Genomic DNA, 11,513 nt, shown 5'->3' on the forward strand with positions numbered 1-11,513 from the left:
ACTAAAAAGCCTCTGCCCAAAAAAGGAAAAAGTCAACAAAATGAAAAAGCAACCTATGAATTGGGAGATTATTTTGGTATTATTTGCAAACTATATATCTGACAAGGGATTAATATCCAAAATATATAAGGAATTCATACAACCGAATAGCAAAACAAAAACAAAACAAAAACCAATTAAGAATGGGCAAAGAATATGGATAGACTTCTTTTCCAAAGAAGACATACAAAGGCCAACAGGTATATGAAAAGGTGTTCAACATCACAAAGTAACAGGAAATGCAAATCAAAACCACAATGAGATGTCATTCCACACCTGTTTGGATGGCTATTATCAAAATGACAAAATAACAGGTATTCATAAGGATGTGGAGAAAAAGCAACATTTGTACTCTGTGAGTAAGAATGTAAATTGGTACAGCCATTATGGAAACAGTGTAAAGGTTCCTCAAAAAACTAATAATAGAACTCTCATGTGATCCAGCAGTCTTTTTTCTGGGTGTATATTTGAACATTATTATTATTATTAATTATTATTATTTACATTGTAAGCAGCTTTATTGAGATAAAAATATTTTTTTTTCCATGAAACTAACCATTAACAAATATTTACTGATGTCCTACAGTATCCAAAGAATATTATTAAATCAGTATCTGGAAGAGATATCTGCTGCCATGTTCGTTGCAGATCCCGTTATTCACAAGAGAATAATGCGAAAAATCCCTTTATTCACAATAGCCAAGGAATGATACAACATGAGAATCTGTTCATCAACATATAAATGGATAAAGATGCTTATATATACATATGAATATATATGAATATTATTTTATATATGAATGTTATTCAAACTTAAAAAGGATGAAGATCCCACCATTTATGATAAGATGGATGAATCTCAAGGACATTACGCTAAATGAAACTGGGGACATTATGCCAACTGAAATAAGCCAGACAAATACATTCTGCATGTGAAAGAAACATGAACCACTGCGGGACAAGTGTCAATTTGTAACAGACAGACTCTATGGTGGTTCGCAAAGACCTGGCTTCCAGGTCTCCATGTACTTATATAAATCTCTTCCCTTTGGTGATTCACTTCTAATTAACAGAATAGAACAGAAAAAATGGAAAGTCGCTTCTGAAGTTAGGTTATAAAAAGGCTACCTTATGTCTTGAGTTGTCTCTCTCTTACCTTTTTGTGTTTTTACTCTTTCAAAATAAAAATTAAAAACTACATTAAAAATTAGCATACTTAATTCAGCAAAAATATTTAAAAAGTCAATAAATCTTAGGTTTACCCACAATTAAGTTAGATTTGAAATAGAAAAATCTATAATTATCATGAACCATATAATAGATTCAGGGCCAAAAAATCCATTTAATCATTTCAATGATATAGTAAAATAATTTGATAAAAACTTTTCATAAACTAGGAATAGAAATAAACTCCCTCCTTCTGAGTGATATCTGGCAAAAACATATAGCAATAATAATCTTAAAAAGGGAATGTTGGAAGCATTCCCTTTAAATCACAAACAGAAGGGGCACCTGGGTGGTTTAGTCAGTTAAATGTTTGCCTTTGGCTCAGGTCTCAGTCTCAGGGTCTTGGGATTGAGCCCCACATCGGGCTCCCTACTTCTCCCTTTCCTTCTACCTGCCTCTTCCCCTGCTTGTACTCTTTATAATAAATAAAATCTTAAAAAAAAAATAAATCGTGAACAGGAAAAAAAAATGTCTGTTTTCATTGTTTCTAGATAACATTATACTGGAAGTTCTGGCCAATGCAACAAACCAAGAAAAACAAATTAAAATCTTAAAGAATTTTAGAGAAAGAAACTGAACTATCTTTATTTCAGTCACAATTTTTTCCTTACAAATATATGTCCAACACATTTTTAGATATAATAAGAAAGGCTGTGTGTGGGGTTGGCTAGAAAAAATATACCAAAATAATAATAACAACAACAACAACAAAAATTGCATTTCTCTGTTTTAGTATCAGTCAGTGAATATAATTGAAAATAGGTACCATTTATAATAGCAATATAATTATTGATACCAAAGAATTAATCTGACAAAAGTAAGAAAGAGCCATATCCAAAGAATTACCTAACATTATTGAGAGGCAGAAACACCTGAATGGGCCATATATGGCATATTCAGTAACAAAACAGTATCCATATTGCAAAATTTGTAATTCTTCCCCAAGTAGCCTATAAATTCAATATCGGTGAGGATACCAACGTGTGATTTTAGGGATTTGTCAAGCAGATTTCCACATTTATGTGGAAAAGTAGAAGCGTAAGCGTTGGGAAGACATTTCTAAATAAAAAGAATTAATATGATGTACCTAGCCTAGCATATATGAAAACTTATTAGAAAGCAAAAGTAATTAAAACAGTGGAGTATTAGTGTAGGGATAGACAACTGGTTAATTGGAAGAAAATGGACTGCCTCTGAAAGTCTCACACTATATGAAACTATAATGTATAATATAGATAGCATTTCAAATTAACATGAAAAGAAGTTGGTACAATACATTATGTGAAGAAAATTGATTACTTACTTGAAAAAAATGAAATTAGATCAGTATCTTATTTCATGAGTTAAAAAAATCTAATTTGGGGGACACCTGGGTGGCGCAGTCAGTTAAATGTCTGACTCTTGGTTTCAGCTCAGATTGTGATCTCAGGGTCATGAGAATATATTTGCAGCATAAATTAAGATTATGGACTAGTATCTAGATTATATGTTTAAAATACATATGTTTATAAAAATATGCAAAATGAGCAAGTCACTTAAACAGACACCTCACAGAAGAAAACAAAACATCTGATAATTTCACTCTTACCTGTAGATTTTAGATACACTTCTACAAATATGCACCAGAGACATGTTTATACCAGCGTATTTACATTTAGAATATTTATACCATCATATTTCATAGTAGTATTAAATAATCCAAAGGACTACTGACAAGCTAATGGATAAATTCACTGGGAATTTTATTTATACAAGAAAATATATCCTACATGAGTGAAGACTAAATTAACTATAGCTTTTGCAATGACAGAAATGGAGTTCAGAAATACGATACTGGGGGCGCCTGGGTGGCACAGCGGTTAAGCATCTGCCTTCGGCTCAGGGCGTGATCTCGGCCTTATGGGATCGAGCCCCAGGTCGGGCTCCTCTGCTGTGAGCCTGCTTCTTCCTCTCCCACTCCCCCTGCTTGTGTTCCCTCTCTCGCTGGCTGTCTCTCTCTGTCAAATAAATAAATGAAATCTTTAAAAAAAACAAAAAAAGAAACACACAATTTAGAATAGAAGAGGAAAACAGGTAGAAAAAAGAGGTTACTAAAGGTCCAGTTTCCTGGTTGAATGGTGGGCTTATGTACATTCAGGTTAATAAATTGTGTACATGTAATTAACATTTTTGTCTAATGAAATATTATATTAAACAGAAAGGAATTTAAAGCATTTTTAAAAACAAATAAATTAGGGGCACCTGGGTGGCTCAGTAGGTTAAGCAGCTGCCTTCAGCTCAGGTCATGATCCCAGAGCGCTGGGATTGAAACCCACGACAGGCTCTTTGCTCCCTGCTCTGCAAGGATGCTGCTTTTCCCTCTCCCCCACTTGTGCTCTCTCCTGCTCACTCTCTCTCTCTCAAATAAATAAATAAAATCTTTAAAAAAATAAAATTAAAAATAAATTACTGAAAATATTTGCAACATATACGACAAGAAGCAATACTACTTTGAAATAAATATAAAGATCTCATACTATTCACAGTATGGAGTTTCCTCAAGAAGTTAAAAATAGAACTACCCTATGACCCAGCAATTACACTACTAGGTATTTACCCCAAAGATACAGATATAGTGAAATGAAGGGGCCTGCACCCCAATGTTCATAGCAGCAATGTCCACAATAGCCAAACTGTGGAAGGAGACTAATTGTCAACAGATGAATGGATAAAGAAGATGCGATTTATATATACAACGGAATATTACTCTCAACCATCAGAAAGGATGAGTACCTACCATTTACATCAACGTGGATGGAACTTGAGGGTATTATGCTAAGTGAAATAATTCAAAGAAAGACAATTATCATATGGTTTCATTCATATGTAGAATATAAGAAATAGGGGCGCCTGGGTGGCACAGCGGTTAAGCATCTGCCTTCCGCTCAGGGCGTGATCCCGGCATTATGGGATCGAGCCCCACATCAGGCTCTTCCTCTATGAGCCTGCTTCTTCCTCTCCCACTCCCCCTGCTTGTGTTCCCTCTCTTGCTGGCTGTCTCTATCTCTGTCGAATAAAGAAATTAAAAATCTTTAAAAAAAAAAGAATATAAGAAATAGTGCAGATAGTCATAGGGGAAAGGAGGGAAAACTGAATGGGAAGAAATCAGAGAGGGAGACAAACCCTGAGAGACTCTTGACTCTGGGAAACATGCTGAGGGCTGAGGAAAGGAGGTGGGTGGGGGATGGGGTAACTGGGTAATGGGCATTAAGGAGGGCATGTGATGTGATGAGCACAGGGTGTTATATGCAACTGATGAATTATTGAACATCACATCTGAAACTAATGATGTACTGTGTGTTGGCTAATTGAATTTAAATTAAAAAAAATCTCTCACACTATTCTAATGTAAAACAGAAATATTACAAATGTGTAAAAAAACAATTTTGCATGAAATTGCATAAAAATGCATGAATAAGCACTTAATTAGTAAATAAGCATCTGAATACCATGATTCCATGTCAATAATGTTTAAAATGTTAATTTAAAACAATAAATGCCATTCAGTCTACAACTTTGACATTAATTAAAGTTATCAAAAATATGAAAAATATAGGGCTGTCTGTGTGGCTCAGTCGGTTAAGCATCTGCCTTCGGCTCAGGTCATGATCTCAGGGTCCTGGGATCCAGCCCAATGTTGGGCTCCCTGCTCAGCGGGAAGTCTGCTTCTCCCTCTGCCTGCCAACCACCTGCTTGTGCTCTCACTCTCCCTCTGTCAAATATATAAATAAAATCTTTAAAAAGCATGAAAAAATTTAAAAAGGATAATTTCTGTATTAGATTTATAAAACAGTTTATTTTCAAAATTACTAATTACAATATAAAAATTAAATAACTTCAATAATCATTCCTAGAGTCTTATTTAAATCTATTTGAATGTTTCCAAGTGATGGAAACATACACAGCCAATAACATTTTGTATCATAAGTGAATATGCGATGTAATAAAAATGTTAAAGAACTATACAGGTATAACACTAATTTTCTTTAAAATATTCTATATATATATATATTTAAAGATTTTATTTATTTATTTGAGAGAGAGAGGGAACACCAGCGAGGGGGAGGGGCAGGAGAGGGAGAAGCAGACTCCCCGCTGAGCAGGGAGCCCAACACAGGGCTCTACCTCAGGACCCCGAGATCATTACCTGAGCCACAGGCAGGTGCTTAACCGACTGAGTCAACCAGGTGCCCCTAAAATAGTATATATTAATATAAAAATATATCACAAATTGGTTTTCAAATTCTTAGGTGTGTTTTTCTCTTGGTGTTAATATTACATATGTTTTCTTTATCATGTTTATTCTCTTTGATTTCTATATTTGTTCTTTTTCTAATTTTTAAAAATTCACTCTGTTAAATATGTATATTTTTTCAATGAGACTCCCTAAATTACACATATTCTAATGACCTCAAAATAATTGTTTTGGGTAGTGATCAGGGGGAAGGCAGGGTGAGGGAATATAGACCCAAAAGCAGTCATCCTCAGAACTCACTGAAACAGCCGGTGAGCAAACAGGAATCCAGGAGCAGGAGAAAAATGACCACAGTGGGCCAAAGATTCTGTCGAGCCTGGCATCTGTCAAAACCTGTAGAAACAAAATATAGCAAGATGGAATTCCATGCCTCTCTGGGATATGCTAGATGACTTCAGATATTTAAACACATAACAAGCGAGAGGCAGTAAAGAACTTTCTTCCAAAGGAAATGGCACAAAACTTCTTTTATCCTAGGAAAATGTCATAGGATTAGATCTTGTGATGGAAACCACCAAAGGGTTCAGGATATTTTAGCATATGATGTTAAAAGTTTGCATGTGTGTCCAAATCTATTTTGACGCTTTTGGGAGTGGTTTAGTTAGTATTTTCAGGGCTACTTATTTTTATTTCTCAACTCTTTGGTTTACCTTCTCTCTAGTTTTATTACCATGCTTCTCCTCCAGACTTTATCACCCCACTTTGGTTATTCATTTACTCATTTATTGCGGTCTGCCCCAGACTTGCTGTTTTATTGTGGACAAAGAAGGATGAATCAGTATTTCCCCCTGCATTCTACTGTGTGGTTTTTGACTGGAATGTACAAGCAACACAACCTTTGTAGTTCACTGTAATGAGAACTGCTGATGGACATTGTGATTATTTACCAGAGCTAGCCTCTTTGCTTGCATCTCACTATTTCTTTTTAATTTAATAGCCGCTGTTTCTTTCTTCCATTCTTCCTTCCTTTCTTTCCCTCCCTCCTTTCTTTCTTTTCCTTCCTTCCTTCCCTCCTTGCCTCCCTTCCCCTTCCTTCCTTCCTTTTCTTTTTTTCTTTTCTTTTCTTTCCTTTTTTTCCTTCAGATTTTTTTAGATGAATAAATTCAGGTCTAACTAGCTAATACTATACTATGCATTTGAAATTGGGAAGAGAGTAGATCTTAAATGTTCTCACCCCCAAAAACAAATGGTAACTATGTGACATGAGGGAGGTGTTAGCTAATGCTATGGTGGTAATCATTTTGCCATAAATAATTGTATCAAATCAGCAGTTGTACTCCTTAAATTTACACAATATGTCAATTGTATCTCAAAGGAGCATTTCACTATTTCATCTACTCTCTCCCTTTCCTGTCAGTTCACAGTTCCGCAACTAGTAAAGTTTACATCAGTTTGTGGGAAAAGAACAAGTTGAAATAGGCAGAAACAGCATAACAACTAAAGGGGTCAAGACCTTATTTCACAAGTCATTTGGAGACTTTAAATAATTTATTCAGGGTATGCTCTATAAAATTAGCAATTTAGAAAGATTATTTTAGATGCAGATGGGAGGAGCGCCAGGTGGCTCAGTTGGTTAAGCGTCTGCCTTCTGTTCAGGTCATGATCCCAGGGTCCTGGGGTACAGTTCGGTGTTGGGCTCCCTGCTCAGTGAGGAACCTGCTTCTCCTTCTGCCTCTGCTGCTGCCCCTCCCCCCACTTGTGCTCTCTCACTCTTTCTCAAATAAGTAAATAAATAAATAAAATCCTAAAAAAATAAAATAAATACAGATGGGAGGATTAATCATTGGGATTTACAGGAATAGATATAAATCTATAAGGGTAATGCACAACATTGGAGAAGGAGTCTACTTAGTAAGCTGATACCAACATGCAAGAACCGAGGAGAAATGAACAAATAGCATAGTAATGAAGACTAGACAGGAGGGACAACTAGTAAAGTATTGTAGCCAGAACTTGTGACCCTCCCTAGGCCTAATGCCATCCAAAAAAATTCAACATTTTCAGCTTTCTTATTCATTTTCTAATTAAATACATGAGATGCAGCATGTTAAAGTTTAAATAAAATAAACCTGTAAGTAACACACATGAATTGTGAAGAACTGTAATTCACTAAGTTGAACTTCCTAGATGGGAGCTGGCTATGGCTCTTGAACTATGGTAAGTCTTTCTCAAAAATATATCTTTTTAAAAAAGTCAGGCATTCTGCAGATTTTCTAGAAACTTGCTGGTCTTCAGGCATAAGCAAAATAGTCACAAAATATTAAATTGACACCTCAGTGTGGTGTGGGCGCTGCACCAACAGAAGTAGCATTGCATTTCCAAAAGCCTTACACAGTTTAGGCCTCAAGTCTCAGATACAGCAGAAAACCTCTTCCAGCCCTGTGACCCTTTGCCATTCTTTTTTTTTTTGCACTAAATGTCTATGACGTGTAAGTTTGAAGGTTATCACTAATTTCAAATGTACTCTGAAATGCTTCCTAGCCATATTTTCCTGGTCCATTCTTAGTCTTTAGAGTCCGTTAAAGACTTGCTCTTTGTTTCCCACCTTAGAATTTCTTTTTATTTTTCTTTACTAAAATTTATAGCAGAAAGATCAAGTGTTTGGACTTAGCTGGTCCTCAATTCAAATTACATTTTGAAATTTACTATATGACCTTACATAAATCACATAAATCACATAGTCTTTATAAACATTCATTTTCTACTTAACAATGGGAGCGATAATACTTAAATCCCAGGTTGCTTATGAGAATTAAATTGAAATGATGTAAAGCATTTACTACAGCGCTTAGTATTTGGTAACAATAAATATGCATATTGGTCCCGGAACGCCGGGATCACGCCCTGAGCCGAAGGCAGAAGCTTAACGACTGCGCTACCCAGGCACCCCCCTTGTATGACTTCTAGTCCATGGTTTTATCATTTATTTTTCTTGACTTTATTAGTGATTTTCTCTTTCCTTGGATTCAAATTTTGCCTCCAATACTGCTGCTGCACTAAGCACCACAAAACTTCCAACATTTTTTATATTTCTCATTTCCTCTCTATTTTTGTCCTTACTGCATAATATTTATATCTATCTGTTGACATACATACTCCTACCATACCCACTCTCTTCCAAATGGTAAGGCAAAATATAAGTAAACCTTACCAATTTGCCAAGAGTTTTGAGGTTGCATCATTATGAGACTATCTCTTCCTAAGTCTTAAGTAATAATTCCTGGGGGCACCTGGGTGGTTTAGTCGGTTAAGCCTCCAACTCTTGATTTCGGCTCAGGTCATGATCTCAAGGTCATGGGATCAAGCCCCGTGTCAGGCTTTATGCTCAGTGTGGAGTCTGCTGTCCCTCCCTGCCTGCCCCTCGTCCCTGCTCTAGCTCTCAAATAAATACATAAAATCTTTAAAAAAATGTTTTTTAATATATTAAAAAAAGACATAATTCCTGGATCCTCGTACATATGTCTCAGAGGTGTACTAATGATGTAAAAACAGATCTGTTCATCAGAAATAAGAAGATTGTAAAATTAATTAGTTCCTGGTACTTGAAAGAAGAAGTCATTATAAAAGCTGAGGTTGTGTTTCCCTTGTTACTTCCTCGTCACTTTAAGATATGGGACAGCAAAGGAAGTTAAAGAATCTGCCTGAAAGCTCTCACAGAGTAAGGGGAACTATAAACTGCCACCCTAAACTTTCAAAAGCTTTCATTTTTTACGGGAAAAGATTTATGTGGATTTTACTTAAAAAGTAAACTATGTCCCCAGGTTTATTTACTTTAATGTACATATTACAACTGGCTATGGTAAAGGGCTCAGATGGAAATTACAAGACTCATAGCCAGATTTCCTTCCTTCCTTTTCTTTCTTTTCATTTCTTTTTTCTTTCTCTTTCTTTCTTTTTCTTTCTCTTTCTTTCTTTCTTTCTTCCTTTCTTTCTTTCTTTCTCTTTCTTTCTTTCTTTCTTTCTTTCTTTCTTTCTTTCTTTCTTTCTTTCTTTCTTTCTTAGATTTTATTTATTTGAGAGAGAGATAGAGTGCAAGCATATGAGTGGGGGGGCTGCAGAGGCAGAGGAAGAAGCAGATGCCTCACTGAGCATGGAGCCTGACACAAGGCTCAATCCCAGGCCCCTGAGATCATGATCTGAGCCAAAGGCAGACACTTAACCAACTGAGCCACCCAGGAGCCCCCAGCCAGATTTTCTATGAAAGTTTTGCTTTCAACATGAGCATGGATAAACACGTTTGAAAATATTCTATAATCTATGAACACGTTTAAAATGGAGTTCTTGGAAAATTAGATTTTTAATGTTAATGATCATGTGAAAGAAAATAAAGTTTAGTCATCAAATGAGCTTGGAAAACATCAATTTGAATGATTTAAAACATTTGGTGGAAAGCAGCAGAAGCAGTTTCTCAGCTCATAGTGATTGTTGTATGTTCTAATGGGCTTATACATCCTATGCTGCTTCTTTGGGAAAATTTCTTTTTCTCCCTCATGTTCAATATGTACTAGTTAGAGCTCACATCTTCTTATAAGCCCATGCCTCCCTGATTATAGTGACAGGTCCAAGGAAAAGCCAACAAGTCCATCAGTGTTCTTGTCAGGATTTTTCACACCATACTTCTATATGAAGTAGGCTGATTAAAAAAAATGAAGCTAAGGGTGCCTGGGTGGCACAGTTGGTTAAGCATCTGACTCCTGGTTTCAGCTCAGGTCATGATCTCAGAGTCCTGGGATCGAGCCCTGCATTAGGCTCCATCCTCAGCACAGAGTCTGCTTGAGATTCTCTCTCTTTCTCCTCCTGCTCATGCTGTCTCTCTCTCTAAAAATAAAATAAATAGGGGCGCCTGGGTGGCACAGCGGTTGGGCGTCTGCCTTTGGCTCGGGGCGTGGTCCCGGCGTTGTGGGATCGAGCCCCACATCGGGCTCCTCCGCTGTGGGCCTGCTTCTTCCTCTCCCACTCCCCCTGCTTGTGTTCCCTCTCTCGCTGGCTGTCTCTATCTCTGTCGAATAAATAAATAAAATCTTTAAAAAAAAATAAATAAATCCTTTTAAAAAAATGAAGCTAACATAAAGAAATTAAAATGAGACATAAGAAAATAAAGACTTTAAATAACTTAGCCCTTATAAATTTCCATTGCTAAATTCAAAAGCTTTGTCGTTCCTTGTCCCTTCCTTGTCAACCTAGATACATGACAGATCACATAACGAAAGTGAAATAAAATTATGCTATAATGGGGTACCTGGGTGATTTAGTCAGTTAAGCATCTGACTTTTTTTTTTTAAGATTTTATTTATTTATTTGAGAGAGAGAGAGAGTAGGAGATGGAGAGCACAAGCAGGGTGCAGGGCAGAGGGAGAAGCAGGCTTCCCACTGAGCAGGGAGCCCACTGCAGTGCTAGATGCCAGGATTCCAGGATCATGACCTGAGCAGAAGGCAGACGCTTAACTGACTGAGCCACCCAGGCGCCCCTAAGCATCTGACTCTTTACCTCAGCTCAGGTCTTGGTATCAGGGTTGTGATTTCAAGTCCTCCATTGGGCTCTAGGCTGGGTATGGAGCCTACTTGAAAAAAAAGAAAGAAAAAAGAAGAAAAAGAAAAGAGGAAGTCTAATTAAATCTCAGTGCTTGCTAGGTAGGAAACAGCTATACCTCTGACATTGTCTCTTCTCTTCTCAGAGCAAAGGTAAATGCCCAAGTCAGAAATGGTCAGAAGAAAAACAGGAAGAACATTTTTCTGGAAAAGCTGAAGATGAAATAAGTATTGGAGAAATATAATTTATGATCCAGCACAAGGTCATATGATCAAGAAAATGGAGAATACAAAAGGAGGGTACCGAAACTTGGTCTGGTACCTTGTTTCTCAACCACAACTTCCTGAAATTTTCAAAATACAGGATGACTGGAAACATTTTCACTTTGACATTTTCCTGCTGACACACTCCAGAATAAAAAAA

General features: G+C 36.5%; 1 long non-coding RNA gene across 2 annotated transcripts in view; it reads right to left on the bottom strand.

The window, feature by feature from the left end:
* LOC117796673 overlaps positions 1 to 11,124 on the bottom strand; it is a 15,648-nt gene extending 4,524 nt beyond the window's left edge. The window contains exons 1-3 of one of the 2 annotated variants that reach the window (XR_004621260.1): positions 11,049 to 11,124; positions 5,801 to 5,893; positions 3,208 to 3,263 (exon numbers count right to left, since the gene is read on the bottom strand). This is a non-coding gene — a long non-coding RNA (uncharacterized LOC117796673). Of the gene's footprint in view, positions 1 to 3,207; positions 3,264 to 5,800; positions 5,894 to 11,048 lie in introns of those variants that run through there. The other variant, XR_004621261.1, reaches the window with a different exon arrangement.
* Between the last annotated feature and the right edge of the window lie 389 nt (positions 11,125 to 11,513).

This window comes from Ailuropoda melanoleuca, chromosome 16, assembly GCF_002007445.2.
Source record: "Ailuropoda melanoleuca isolate Jingjing chromosome 16, ASM200744v2, whole genome shotgun sequence".
NCBI classification, from domain to species: Eukaryota; Metazoa; Chordata; class Mammalia; order Carnivora; family Ursidae; genus Ailuropoda; species Ailuropoda melanoleuca.